Source organism: Natator depressus, chromosome 24 (genome assembly GCF_965152275.1).
Source record: "Natator depressus isolate rNatDep1 chromosome 24, rNatDep2.hap1, whole genome shotgun sequence".
NCBI classification, from domain to species: Eukaryota; Metazoa; Chordata; order Testudines; family Cheloniidae; genus Natator; species Natator depressus.
In genome coordinates this window covers 9054411-9067808 of record NC_134257.1, presented here as the reverse complement: position 1 = coordinate 9067808, position 13398 = coordinate 9054411, and the positions used below count along the sequence as shown (strand labels likewise).

Below are 13398 nucleotides of genomic sequence, written 5' to 3'. Positions count from 1 at the left end.
AGGCTCATAAGTCAATGCTGTGTTCCCAGAGAAGTCTGCCTAGGTGTGGCATAATGCAGAAAGCTTGGAATGCTTTAGTTGGCAGAGAGAGGAAAATATGGCTCAGGAACAGGTATGAGATTTGCAGTGCCTGCCAATGAAGCGAGAGTCATTGAGTAATGAAATAGAAGCAACATGGTCTAGTCGTCAGAACTGGAGACGAGGGCTTTGTCTACACGGAGCTATACCAGCAATAGCCTCTACTGTGGACACAGTTCTGTGGGTGTAAATGTGCTTACATCAGCATAAGCTATATTGATACAACACTTTTTTTTTTAGGGATATAACATTTGCCTTCACTAGGGCTTTTCCGGATAGTTGTGTCAGTTTGAAAAAAAAAAAAAAAATCATCCCTCCCTCCCCGGCCCTCCCGACAGCTATGCTGGTGAAACTTTTGAAAGTATACTAGGCCGAGGTGTCGGGACATCTGTGTTCTGCTCCCTGCTCTTTCTGTGTTAGGTTTTACAGGTGTGGTAGTACCACACATTAGCTACCATGTTGTAAAAGTCCAGTGTGGACAAGACAACGTTCACTGTAACCTATGCTAAACTGATCAAATTAACTCGGGCTTTTGACTTGAGCAGTTTAAAGTATACACTGTCTTGTTCTAAAAAATTGAGCGTGGATGTGGTTTAGGTAATACCATGCCTTTTAAATCCTACTCTGTACTCAGCCATTGACTCACTGTTTGATCACTTTCCCTCCCATTGCCTCAATTTCCCCATCTGTAAAATGGGAGATAATACCCAAACTTGTCAAGTGCTTGAGATCTTAACAATGCTGTGTACATGCAAAGTCTTAGTTTCAGAGGAAAATGCTATTTAGAAATGCAGGTTCCTCTAGAGAGGAGGAAAGCCCCCAAAATATACACACACTCAGATGTGGGATAAAACTATAGTTCTCTAATAAATTCACAGCTGCAACCTGTCTTTATTGAACAACTGATATTTTTCTTATTTTTGGGGTGCTGTCAGGTTAATAACTTTTAAAAAATCTTCTCTTCTGGACATCTTGTTTAATTCTTGGACTTCACTCAACTTGGGCAGTAAAATTATACTGTTCAATTTCACGTGATTTTTCTTTGTCAGTTTCATATTCTGCATCTCAAGGCTGGAGTGTTCAAAATCTCCGATCTTACTGCATCCTGTAGATTCCCTTTTTGCGGGGGGGGGGGAACCCACTAAAACAGCCTTTTGCATCTCACTCGTGTTCTCTTGCTGTTTCTGGAGAGCAGAGAGGTTGAATGGTTAGAGCAGTCAGAACATTCCCAACTCTTGCAAACTGTGAGGGAAGGTTTCAATCCAAAGCCGCATCTCTTCATGCCAGCTTTCGTGAAAACTTGTTAAAACTTCTTTGGTCTTAAAATAAACATAGCACTTCCCTTTGATCTGAATGATCTGCCTTCACCGCAGAATCCAGGTACCTGCTCTGTAAAGCGTTCAGCGCCCCATTGTTGCCGACCATTTGCAATTGCATGTTTGGCAAAGCGAGGAGCTCTTTGCTGTGGTGGCAGATGTGCCCCAAACACAAGGCTAAGCTGGTAGATCCTGTTGCATAGACTAGGGTTCAATCCCCACTCCCTTGTCAGCACAAGCTGGGAATCATGTCAACAATTAGCATTGATCTTCCATGTGAGCACAGCTTTGGGGCGGGGGGGGGGGGAATCTACCCCCGGAGAGGGGAGTTAGAACAGATGAGCACTAGCTGTTGCATAAATAATGCACAAAAAAGCAGGGCCATTGATTTTCTTTCTTTTTTTTTTTAAACCAGTTGCCAACAGTGCAGGATTTTGTTTGCGTGTACGTGTGTGTGGGGTGAGGAGTGAAATATGGAATAGCAAGGCCAGGTGCTCCGGGTCTGTGCTGCTCCGAGATTTCTCCCTTCCCCTCCCTCCCAGTTCAAGGCCTTCTGCAGACTGTCTGCTAAAACATTGGCCTGAGGTCTCAGCTGGGGAGAGAGATTATAGAACACCTGGCGCTAGTTTTGCTCATTAAAAACAGTTGCTCTTGAAGGGCCCACAAAGGCTGGAGGTTTTTTTAAAGCAGGGGAATGGTTTTAAAATAGCTCAAACAGCATTAGGAATGATTGAGAAGGGAGTGGTTTGCCCAGCTCCTAATCTGGGTCTCCTTGGCAGGTAAATCTATCATTTTCTTAGGGACTGCCCCCCCCCCCCGCCCCGCGGGTGGGCGCTTGAGGCCTGGGAGGAGCAGTGGGCCAGGGAGAGCAGTGCCTCTGTGCCTCGGAAGCTAATCCATTTGTCATGTGATCCTCGGAGCTCAGCCATTCCAGTTGGCCTTGGACGCAGTGACAGGCAGGGCTGAAGGCCTGGGGGTGGGAGGGAAACGTTCCAAATGGCGTTTAACAACTTCATTAAGATGTCGTGTTTTCTGAGGGTTGGTTTTTTTGTGTGTTGTTTTTTTAAATGCTCCTGGGAGGCAGGACCCTGCACTGGTCAGGAAGGGGAACAGGAAAAGCAGCTTTTAGAAATAGCAGGCCCTTTAAATAGTCCCACCATTCAGTCCCTCTTTTTGTCTAAGCCTTGTGTGCCTTTCTGGATGTTCCTGGCACCGACTCTCCAGCGCGGTCTGTGTTCTCAGTGTGCTGAGTGGGGACTTAATACTCCCAGCAATTGCAGAGCATCAGTGCACAAAGATGGCTTCTGTTGATAGACCCAAGGACTCCTCCTCTGTTGGTATTTTTTAAGTGGGGGTGGGGGTAGTATCCTCCAGCCAGCAGTCCTGGTTCCTAGTTAAGCATAAAGCCACTTGCACCTGCACTAAACCCCTGGGCGGAGCAGCTGCAGGGATGTTGGAAGCTTTACAGTGCATCTGCGTAGAAAGCTGCCTAATATTAGTGGTAATGATTAGGGGTTAGATCCGAGGCTGGGACTCTAAAGTCCAGGGTTCTAGCCCTTGCTTCGGGAAGTGGTATGGTCTAGTACTTAGAGCAGAGAGTATGGGTTCCATGCCCAGCCCTGCCACTGACTTGCTGTGTGACTTTGGGTGAATTCCTTCCTTCATCGTGCCTCAGTTTCTCTGTACGATCAGGATACAAACTCGCAGATGGCACAAAAACTGAGGGAGTGGTAAATATTGACCAGGACAGGTCAGTTCTATGGAAAGATCTGGATCACTCGGGGCGGGGGCTCATTTGAACATGTTTTAATGTGGCCAAAGGCAAGGTCCTTCATCTAGAAATGAAGAAGGGTTGGCCACCTGGAGAAGATGGGGGACTGTCTCCTGCAATGCAGTGATACTGAAAAGGACTTGAGGGTTGGGGTAGATAACCTCTGAACCTGAGCTCAGAGTGCAGTACTGTTGCTAAGTGGGCACATCTGATTCTTTGCTGTATAAACTGGGGAATATCAAGTAGAAGTAGGGAAGTGGTGTTACCTTTGTATATAGCATTAGTGCAGGGGTGGGCAAACTACAGCCCACTAGCTGTTTTAAGCTGGTCCTCGAGCTCCAATTGGGGAGCGGGGTCTGGTGCTTGCCCCCCTGCTCTGGGCGCTCCAGCTGGGGAGCAGGGTCGGGGGCCGATCCATGCGGCTCCCAGAAACCGCAGCATGGCCCCACTCCAGCCGGGGAGCAGGGTCGGGGGCCGCTCCACACTGCTTCTGGAAGCAGCAGCATGGCCCCTTTCCTGCTCCTACGTGTAGGGGCAGCCAGGGGGCTCCGCTCTGCACGTTGCCCCCACAGCTCCCAATGGCCAGGAACTGTGGCCAATGAGAGCTGCAGCGGCAGTGCCTGCAGACGGGGCAGTGCGCAGAGCTGCCTGGCTGCAACTCCACACAGGAGCCGGAGTGGGGGCATGCCATTGCTTCCAGGAGCCTCTTGAGGTAAGCCTGGAGTCTGCACCCCTGAGCCTCTCCCCTGCCCCAACCCTGATTCCCCCCCTCCTAACCCCTCGATCCCAGCCAGGAGCACCCTCCTGCACTCCCAACCCCTCATCCCCACCCCAGAGCCCGCACCCCCAGCCAGAGCCTGCACCCATTCCTGCACCCTGCCCCAGCCCTGATCGCCCTCCAAACCCCTCGGTCCCAGCCCAGAGCACCCTTCTACACCCCAAAAAGTTTGCCCACCCCTGCATTAGTGAGAATGTGTCCAGTTCTAGTGTCTGCACTTATGCACTTAAATAAGGATGTTAAGTTGGGAAGGGTTCAGAAAAGAGCTCCAAGAACGATTCAAGGTGTGGAAAGCATGCCTTATTGAGGCATGCTCACTATGCACCGCTACAGACTAGGGACCGAATGGCTAGGCAGCAGTTCTGCGGAAAAGGACCTAGGGGTGACAGTGGACGAGAAGCTGGATATGAGTCAACAGTGTGCCCTTGTTGCCAAGAAGGCCAATGGCATTTTGGGATGTATAAGTAGGGGCATAGCGAGCAGATCGAGGGATGTGATCGTTCCCCTCTATTCGACACTGGTGAGGCCTCATCTGGAGTACTGTGTCCAGTTTTGGGCCCCACACTACAAGAAGGATGTGGATAAATTGGAGAGAGTCCAGCGAAGGGCAACAAAAATGATTAGGGGTCTAGAGCACATGACTTATGAAGAGAGGCTGAGGGAGCTGGGATTGTTTAGTCTGCAGAAGAGAAGAATGAGGGGGGATTTGATAGCTGCTTTCAACTACCTGAAAGGGGGTTCCAAAGAGGATGGCTCTAGACTGTTCTCAATGGTAGCTGATGACAGAACGAGGAGTAATGGTCTCAAGTTGCAATGGGGGAGGTTTAGATTGGATATTAGGAAAAACTTTTTCACTAAGAGGGTGGTGAAACACTGGAATGCGTTACCTAGGGAGGTGGTAGAATCTCCTTCCTTAGAGGTTTTTAAGGTCAGGCTTGACAAAGCCCTGGCTGGGATGATTTAACTGGGAATTGGTCCTGCTTCGAGCAGGGGGTTGGACTAGATGACCTTCTGGGGTCCCTTCCAACCCTGATATTCTATGATTCTATGATAAGACTAAAGAAGCTCAGGGCTTGTCTTCGCTTAAACTGCTATAGTAACACAGCTGCCGTGCTGTAGCAGTTCGGTGTGGAATTCAGAATGCTTCCCGTCGGCATAGGTAAGCCACCTCCCCAAGAGGCAGTCGCTAGGTCAACAGAAGAATCCTTCCCTGTAGGCAGTGCTAGGTCAATGGGAGTCTACACGGGGACTTAGGTTGGTTTAACTGCCTCGCTCAGGGGGGTGGATTTTTCACACTCCGACCAACATGGTTAAACAGATTTCATTTTCTAGTGTAGACCAGGCCTCAGCCTGTTTTAGTGTATCCAAGAGGAGTTTAAAGGGTGACTTGTTCAGTCTACAAGCACCTATGTGGGAAGATTCCCGAGAGAGACCTCTTTAATCTAGTAGAAAAAGGAAAGCAAGATCCAGTGGCTAGAAGCTGAAGCGAGATAAAGTCAACAGTTTCAACAGGGAGGATAATTAACCATTGGAACAATTTACTCAGGGAAGTGGTGGATTTTTTCATTGCTTCGGGAGTCTTTAAATCAAGACTGTCTTCTAAGAGATCTGCTGTAGCTCAACCAAAAGTTAGCAGCTTGATGCAGTAATTTTGGGGTGAGAGTCTCTGGCCCATGTTCTGCAGGATGATCTGTTCTGGCCTTCAAATCTTTGAAACTCCATTTAGCCTGTGGGGGGGCAGTTGGGTTTACACCATTCTGCAGAGACACGGGGACTTTTGCCTCTTTACAACATAGAGCAGTGGTTTTCAAACCTTTTTTCTGGGGACCCAGTTGAAGAAAATTGTTGATGCCCGCGACCCAACGGAGCTGGGGATGAGGGGTTTGAGGTGTGGGGGAGGGGCTCAGGGCTGGGGCAGAGGTTGGGGTGTGGGGGTGAGGGCTGCAGGGTGGGGCCAGGAATGAGGGGCTCAGGGTGTGGGAGGGGGCTCTGGAATGGGGCAGAGGGTTGGGGTGTGGGAGGGGGTCAGGGCTCTGGGGTGTGGGAGGGGGTCAGGGCTCTGGGGTGGGGCCGGGGATGAGGGGTTTGGGGTGCAGAAAGGGGCTCTGTGTTTGGGGGGGGGCTCAGGGCTGGGGCAGAGGATTGGGGTTACCTCTGGTGGCCCCTGGTCAGTGGTGCAGCCGGGGTGCTAAGGCAGGCTTCCCGCCTGTCCTGGCCCCATGAACCGCCCTGGAAGCGGCCAGCAGTAGGTCTGACTCCTAGGTGGAGGCGCGCGACTCTCGCCCACAGGCACCGCCCCCCCCCAGCTCCCATTGGCCAGTTTCCGGCCAGTGAGAGCGCCGAGATGGTGCTCGGGGCGGGGGCAGTGCGTAGAGTCCTGTGGCCCCCCTGCCTAGAAGCTGGACCTGCTGCTGGCCGCTTCTGGGGCGCAGCACGGTGTCAGAACAAGTAGGCACCAGCCTGTCTTAGCCGGGCAGCACCGCCGACGGGACTTGTAACATCCCGGTTGGCGCTGCTGACCAGAGCAAGGCGACCCAGCGCCTTACAAGCTGGGTCGTGACCCACGGTTTGAAAAACACTGACATAGAAGACTCCAAAAGAAAAGGAGGACTAGTGGCACCTTAGAGACTAACCAATTTATTTGAGCATAAGCTTTCCGATGCATCCGATGTAGTGAGCTGTAGCTCACAAAAGCTTATGCTCAAATAAATTGGTTAGTCTCTAAGGTGCCACAAGTACTCCTTTTCTTTCTGCGAATACAGACTAACAGGGCTGCTACTCTGAAACCTGTCATAGAAGACTCAGGATCCCAGGACACCCCCAAGGCAGGCACGCAGCTTTCACTTCCCCAATCCCCACCCCACCCCTTTTGAGCTGTAACCATCATTACACCCCACCCATGCCTGAAGAGAGATGTCCTAGAGTTAGGAGGTGCTGCGAGATAGGAAGTGCTGTTGACTGAGCAGGGGAGGAAGAGGGGCATCTCCATATGGTCTGGGTTTGAGAACTTAAGCCACGGCTTCACTAGAAACACTGAAGCGCATCAGTGTAGACGCTCACTAAAGCAGCCGGAGAGGTTCTCCCATTGCTGTAGTTAATCCAGCTCCCCGAGAGGCAGTAACTAGGTCAAGGGAAGAATTCTTCAGTTGACCTAGCGCCATCTACACCAGGATTTAGGTCAGCTTAACTACATCGCTCAGCAGTGTGGATTTTTCACCTCCTCCCTGAGCGACATAGCTGGGTCCACCTCACTTTTCAGTGTAGACCCCGCTGTAGTTACTATATATTTTTGGCCCACCCCCACCCCTCTGCCATTGGGTTGGCCTCTAATCTGGCAAACTTTTCCAGCTCTGCAATTAGCAGAGAGCAGCAGCCCATGATCTGGTTTGTCTCCCTGTTGCACTGTGCCCTTTGCACACAGGCCATCCTTAGACAAGCCACTTGTTTCTGCTTACGGGCTTTGGGGGGAGGGAGAATAAAACTTGATTCTCCTTACAGAGCAACTTGCAGAAGCTGCTTCCTCCTTCTGCAAGGAGGCCACTTGCAACGCGGCCTGTGCATTTCAGCCAGTGACTATTCTACCCCACCGAGAGTCTGGTCTGCCTTTAATAAGCATGTTGGACTGATTATTGCAGTTAAATAATCCGGTATCCCGTTTAATGCCCCCGGTAGGATTGAACAGTAGTTACATGGTTGAGTTGCCATGCAAACGCCCCTGTAATGGCAATACTGTGCATACTGCGTATCCAGCCAGAAATGGACATGAAGGGTTCACGGTTAATGTGCGTGGGGACCAACCAGAAACCATATCCTTTTGGCTTGAAATTGAAAGCACAAATGTTCCCTTAGATTATCAGCATGGCTCATTGTTAAGAGTTCCTCATTTTGCGAGACCCTAACGGCTGTGTTGCTTTTGAGTTCCAGACTATCCAAACCAAGCACAGGCACTGGGGACAGAGGCTCTGTATTCACTGGAAAAAGAGGTGCATCTTTACACTGAGCTCATCTCCGTTTAAAAACACATCATCTTGTCCCAGACATAGCCAGAACAAACTGGTCTATGGTGTTTCTGTATCCTGTGCTCTTTGGTGGATGGGTGGTAGTTTGAGAACAGAACCGTGAGCTTTTAGATTTGAAATCTTACGTTGATCTCTAGTTAATTTTAAAACGGGGATTGTGGTTGAGCAGGGTTGGGGTGGCTACATCTGGGTTCTAATCCTGGTTCTGCCTCTAGGTCACTCTACAACTTCCCCACTCTGTCTGTTTTCCAATCTGTCAAATGAGAGTGACTCTATTCCGGAGTAGTCGATAGGCGGACTGCTGGCGAAATCCGGACTGCCAGACACTTTTGAATGGACTGCAAAATCTTTTTGTCATCATTCTAAGCTTATTATCATCATTGTTATAATTTTTGTATGATTTTCTCTGAAGTCTGGACCTTGACTATACCTTGACAAAAAATAATTGATTTCTCTCTCTTCCCCCCCCCCCCCCCCCTCTCCTTAGAGTGCTTAGATATCTGCAGATTAAATAGTACAGTAAGAACTGGTTCCTGAGTCACACTCTAGCCTGGGTGGAATGCCTTTCAGTACCATCAGTAACCAAACTATGGCGGTGGAGTGCCCCCAAAATGATCGACCTTTTTAAAAGTGTATTTTTTAGTCTCATGTTTAACTAACTCTGCTGCAGTCCTAGTGAAGACAAGGCAGTTTGTAGCGTCCACATGAGTTAGCAGGTCACAGTAGCTGTCCCATGACAGTCTGAGTTTGCCGTGCCCTGCTAACTCATGTGGAAACTACAAACTGCCTTGTCTTCACTGGGATTTTACCATGTGTGTGTGAGCTCGAGTTAAGAACCCCGCCGGTTTTCCGAGTAAAGACCCAGGCACGGTTTCTGTGGCGCAGATGGGATCTCTGTGGAACAGTGACTTCTAAGAACACACACAACCCCCCTGTGGGGGTGGAGAATTTGCCATTGACACGAAACCACGAGGAAACGCTCATGTAATCAGCCCTGTGCAGAGTCAACGATCCTCCCTAAAAAGCAATTTCTTCAGGGAGTGATCAGTTGAAGAGTGTCTCTGGGAGCATGGAAGCTCTGAACGGTTTGTAAATGCCTCTTACTTTCTGTTTTTAAAATGGTGAGGTTTTCAAAGACAACAGAAGGAGGTTAAAATGGGGTCTGGTCTCCTACAGTGGTGGGCAGGGTGTATTTAAAAAAAAAAAAAAAAAAAGTCAAGAAACTTAATCCGAAGAGGCACAGGAGAAAATAACTAATCTATGGAAACACCAGGACGACAAGGGGCAGAATTTGACGTAACCTATATTTGAGAAATGAAATGTCTGGGTTTTTTTCCCCCAGTGGAGATCACGGGCCTCTGCTTGTACGAAGACATAAATGCAAATTGTTTATAGTAGAATAAGTGGGAGTAAACTGCAACGCCGGATGTTAGGACAGATGTTGAATAATTTGTCTGATGCATAAATAAAAAGCAGTGTGCAGGTTGCATGTGACACCAGGCCGCATAGTGATGGGGCTTGTCTCAACAGCATAAAAACCTACGTTCAGTGTTTCAAAAGCATTCTTTAAAATATGCCTATTTGATTGAGAATTCACTGCAGGTGAGAAGTGACAGCCCTCGAGATTGGTGTGTCCAGTATACCAGAACTGGTGTTTCATGGGCAGTGCTCGCTCCCAAGCTCGTTTCAGTCTCTGGTTCCTCCAGGTCTTGGGCATCTCTAAGGAGGCTGCCACTGAAAGATTCTGTTCTGTCGGGGCTCTTATCCTGCCTTCGTCACCGTAGTGTTGGAGCACCTTCCAGTTGTGGATTGTGATTGTGCCCATCAGCTGTCACGGGTGGCTCGTTCCCTCTCTCCTCCCGAGGGGGAATTTTATGTGGAGTGTTTTGTTTTGATAGGGTTTTGTTTTCAAACGTTAGATGCTGCATTGTGTTTATGTCAGGAAAGGCGGGTTGAAGGAGTGCACCTGGCACTTGTAGCAGGAGGTGAGGAGGTCTGGGATTGTTCCCACCGGAGATCGTTCCACAGCCAAAAGAAGCTCTGTCTGACACCAGCCAAGCTGCACCCTGGGGGTGGAAAGTTCCTCTGGGCCTGAGGAACAGAGCTGCCCACTGTGCTCCCCATCCTGGAACTTGAGGCTCTCTTAGGTTACGTAGCTGGGAACGTGCTTCCCGCTGTCGGTAGCTCTGTTTGCGCTGATGGCACCCTGACAATAGCCACGTAGCTGGCGTAACACTGGCAGTGGCTCAGGTTAGCTGCCTGAGTACGTACCCTGGGTGTGTTTGCACTCAGACAGCTAGTCCAAACTGCCGCCCATGCGATTCTGGCGACACTAGCTCAAGCAGACCTGCCACCTGTCTGTCTACCCAGGCTGGGAAGCATGCTCCCAGCCGCAGTGTAGACGTTGTCTTAAATTTGCTGGGCCCGGGCCATTGAGCACTTTGACGATCTGGACAAAGACGAGTTATGCTGCTCAAACGTGAGGTCATTTTGGTTACTGAAGCAGTGTCCAATGCTGCTTTTCAAATTGTTTGAGGTTGAGCTGCTTCCCCAATGTTAAAGTTGGCATTCATAAAATCCCTCCTGGTTGTCTCTTCTCCATGCCCACAGGCGGACGAATCTGTTCCTAGTGAGAGGGAAGCTGTGCATAGAGGGGAGAATCCTTTGCGCTGTCTATAACCTCCATGTTAGTATTGGAGAGAGTGGACACAGGTAAACTAGAAATCCAGGGAGCAAGTTGAATCTGTTCCAGGGGGACGAATTTCCCTAAACAAATCCTTGCTTTGTTGGTGTAGGCAAACTGTTTTTTTTTCCGGGGCGTCTTTGTGTGCAGCAACCTGCTTGTCTCCTCTCTTGACTGTAAATAGTCGTACCTGCCAAACCGGGGTGAGGAAAAATCATTATTTGAAAAACAAACTTCCCTGCAGAATCGTGTGTGAGGCTAAGCGGGCGAGTGTGCTGGGAAAACAGATGGCAAATGCTGGAGCTGAGCATAACATACAGAGGTCCTCTGTCCCGGCTTTTTGAAATCCCACTTCTTTTCATCATAGCCCTTCTGCCGAGAGGTCTAATGGAGCCTCTCCTCCCACATCACTTATGACATCTCTGCATTGTCACCAGTCAAGACTGGAAGAACATCATGTGGTCTCTTGAAACTTGTTTGTGTAGGACGGGGTTTAATCATAGAGGAGGTCTCTTCTATTGCGAATAAAATCCCCTCTGTTCCTACTCAGGTGTCCAGCACAGGATTGTTCCCTCCAGTATCTTCTATCAAATCTGCTTTTCAATGTCTCAGGAGACAGGGCTCCTCTTCCCTTGGGAGATGAAGCCAGAGCCTTAATAGGTCTCAGTGTTGCTTAAATTTTCCCTTTTGTAATTTCAACCCATTCTCTGTATTACTTATCCCTTTGTGCCCTCCCAGCCATTTCCTTTCCTCCTATCAAAACCCTTCCCAATCTTGTAGACAACAGTCCCGTACCCGGCCCTGCAGAGTCATCTTTTCGTACTCTCTTCCCCTTCAAGTGTGATGAGGACTCTGAACAAACTCTGTTTGCCACATTAGCCTCCTTCTAGCCTATATCTGCACTGCAATTATAAACACATGGCTGACCAGTGCCAGCGGGCTCGGGCTAAGGAGCTGCTTAACTGTAGCCATTTGGGCTCGGGCTCTGGGACCATGTGAGGTAGGAGGGTCCCAGAGTCTACACCTACATCGCCACCCCTTAGCCTGAGCCCGTGTGGGCTGGCACAGACCCTCCAGGGGTGTCTAATTGCAGTGTAGACACACTGTGTCTGTTTTGCAGGGCAGAGCTATTTGGCTGGGCATTGGAAGAGTACCACTGAGAAGCTCACCTGCATGGTACGATAGATGTCCTTGGTGCAGTGTGGTGATGTCTCTGGTGGTGGTCGATCAGCTGAACAGAGATCCCCCTTGGAATGACCAATTGTGAGGGTTAAAAATATAACTAGACTAAACCTACTTACTAAGCTGTCTACAGTGGCTTTCTTAGTGGTTTTTAAAACTCTGCTTAAGCTCAGTCATAGTGTAACAAGTTTCTAATGAGGTCTGGCTGACATGAATGAGACCAAACCATATATAAAAACAGGTCTAGCTGAGACTCAGAACTAGGTTTCTTAGCCTGGTTTGGCCCCATATGTACTGGCCACCTGAACCATGTTAAAACGTTCACTTCCATGGTGTCTACGTCATTCTTAGTCACAGGTTTCAGAGTAGCAGCTGGGTTAGTCTGTATCCGCAAAAAGAACAGGAGGACTTGTGGCACCTTAGAGACTAACACATTTATCAGAGCATAAGCTTTCGTGGGCTACAGCCCACTTCATCAGATGCATAGACTGGAACATACAGTAAGAAGATAGATATATACATACAGAGAACATGAAAAGGTGGAAGTCGCCATACAAACTCTAAGAAGCTAATTAATTAAGATGAGCTATTATCATCAGGAGGAAAAAAAACTTCTGTAGTGATCAAGATGGCCCATTTCAGACAGTTGACAAGAAGGTGTGAGGACACTTAACATGGGGAAATAGATTCAATTTGTGTAATTACCCAGCCACTCCCATGTTCTTAGAACACTGCAGATCAATGTAGCTTCCCCCGTAGTGGACCATGGAAATGCATTATGCTAGTGTAGACGGTGACCTGCTACACTTAGCCACGTGCCTTCACCATAAAGACCATGCTTTGGCTCTAGCCTTTGGTTTGGTGCCATCACACAGGAGTGTTTGTAATGGCTTTTTACATCAGTGGCTCTCAACCTTTGCAGATGACAGTACCCCTTTCAGGAGTCTGATTTGTCTCACGTACCCCCCAAGTTTCACCTCACGTAAAAACGACTTGCTTACAAAATCAGAAATAAAAATACAAAAGTGTCACAGCCCCACTATTACTGAAACATTGCTGACTTTCTCATTTTTACCATCAAAGTGTAAAATAAATCAACTGGAATATAAATATTATACTTACCTGTCAGTGTATCGTATATAGAGCAGTATGAACAAGTCATTGTCTATGAAATCGTAGTTTGTACTGACTTCGCTAGTGCTTTTTAGGTAGCCTGTTGTAAAACTAGGCAAATAGCGAGATGAGTAAATGTCCCCTCCTGGAAGACCTCTGAGTAACCCCGGAGTCCACATACCCCTGGTTGAGAACCACTGTTCTACAAAAGTTTGGAATGGATGCAGCCTTAATCTAGGTTAGTATCGTTCCACAATCTGTTTTGTGCAGAGCCGCAATAACAGGACCAGACCAGGCTAGGGTGTGCGTGCGCTGTAGCTGCGTTCTTTGTATGATGCGACTTTGCTGTCTGTGAAAACATGCTGTCATTTCTTATTTAGGACACTTTTCCTTGGTGTGCTTTGAGAGACCACTCCCTCGTTGATCCCCTCTGCCACAGAGTAGCTGTTGCTTCCCAC

The 13398-nt window shown here is 48.8% G+C and overlaps 1 protein-coding gene across 3 annotated transcripts in view; it reads left to right on the top strand.

The window, feature by feature from the left end:
* ZNF687 (zinc finger protein 687) overlaps positions 1–13398 on the top strand; it is a 48795-nt gene that overhangs the window by 11641 nt on the left and 23756 nt on the right. The window lies entirely within an intron of this gene.